Source organism: Lemur catta, chromosome 21 (assembly GCF_020740605.2).
Source record: "Lemur catta isolate mLemCat1 chromosome 21, mLemCat1.pri, whole genome shotgun sequence".
In the NCBI taxonomy this organism is placed as follows: domain Eukaryota; kingdom Metazoa; phylum Chordata; class Mammalia; order Primates; family Lemuridae; genus Lemur; species Lemur catta.
This window is the reverse complement of record NC_059148.1, coordinates 16,781,524-16,783,071: the sequence shown is the minus strand read 5'-3', so window position 1 is coordinate 16,783,071 and position 1,548 is coordinate 16,781,524. Positions and strand designations below refer to the sequence as shown.

The 1,548-nt window shown below is 42.5% G+C and overlaps 1 pseudogene; it reads left to right on the top strand.

The window, feature by feature from the left end:
• The first annotated feature begins 334 nt into the window (after positions 1 to 334).
• LOC123625866 lies at positions 335 to 570 on the top strand (annotated as a pseudogene).
• Positions 571 to 1,548: the final 978 nt, after the last annotated feature.

Below are 1,548 nucleotides of genomic sequence, written 5' to 3'. Positions count from 1 at the left end.
TTTTCTGGAGTTCAACTCCCATTCAAACAGATACATACTGAGCACCTGCTCTGCACCGCAGTGAGGAACAAAACCAACATACTGCCTGCCCCGGCAGAGTTTACACTCTGGTGAGGAAGGCAGGAAAAAACCCAGACACACGAAGATGCAATCACAGCTTGGAGAAAGTGTTATGAAGGAGAGAAACAAAGAAAGGGTAGTGACAAAGCAATATTGGGAGATGGGACTTGTTGGGTCAGGAAGGCCCTCTTTCAGGAGGTGGGCTTTAAGCTGAGACCTGAAGGATAAGAGAGGATTATCATTAACTTCCATCTCTGAGCCTGCAGAGTAGACCATGAGCACAGTTCAGCCTCCTGAGTTGAAAATATTTATGGACAAGAAGTTATCATTGAAATTAAATGGTAGCAAACACGTCCAAGGAATATTGCAGGGATTTGATCCCTTTATGAAGCTTGTGATAGATGAATGTGTGGTAGACGAATGGCAACTAGTGGGCAACAGAACAACACTGGAATGGTGGCAACATGAGGAAATAGTATGATCATATTAGAAGCCTTGGAACAAGTATAAATAACGGCTGTTCATAGAAATCCATGTTTTACAATGGTGTTAAAATCGGGTCATGTACATTTTCATATCAAACTTTTTGTTAAATAAACTTTTGGAATAGTAAAAAAAAAAAACAACCAGGAGATGGGGCAGGCTTTGGAACTGGCAAAGAAATAATCCAATAGATGTCATTGGAACCTGGTGAGGTAATGCTGTTTAATCCAAGGTTTTGCCATAATCAGAGATATAGCTGGAGCCGGAACATGACTCCTAACTCCCTGTCCTTAACAGTTGCTAGTCTACTGTGGGCTCCACTGGACTGAGGAGGGGACAGCCATGGCTGAGATCATGGGTGTGTGACCTATGCAGTCACACAGGGCCCCTCTCTCGGAAGGGCACCAAGCTTGGAGTTTAATGCTCGCTGCCACCATCTTGAAATTCTCAATTTTATCTTTGAACCAGTGTTGTGTAAGTGAAGTTCCATGAGACAACGGAACAGAGGCGGTACCTTCGATATGCTGCAATACCTTGCTGCCTCATTGTCATTGTCATATAGCATTCTCTGTGCCCCAAGAGCACAGAATTCCAGTGGACCCATGATAAACAGTTCAGTGAGACTCAAAGTAAATACTAAGTGGGTGGTATGACTTGAATGTTTGTATCCCTCCAAAATTCATGTCTTGGAACTTAAAGGAACTTACACCCCATTCAACATGATGGTATTAATAGGTGAGACCTTGAAGATGATGGCATTTCAGGCAGGAGTCTCCATCCTCCTCCCTTGCCGGCAAAGTAATAATAAACTCCTCTTTCCTTCCTCCTCCTTAAAAAAAAAAAAAAAAAAAAAGGAGGTGAGACCTTTAGGGAAGTGATTAAGTCTGCCATCATAACTGGAGTAGTGCTCTTATTTATTTATTTGTTTGTTTATTTATATAAACAGGGTCTTACTTTGTCCCCCAAGCTGGAGTGCAGTGGCACAATCATAGCTCACTGTAGCCT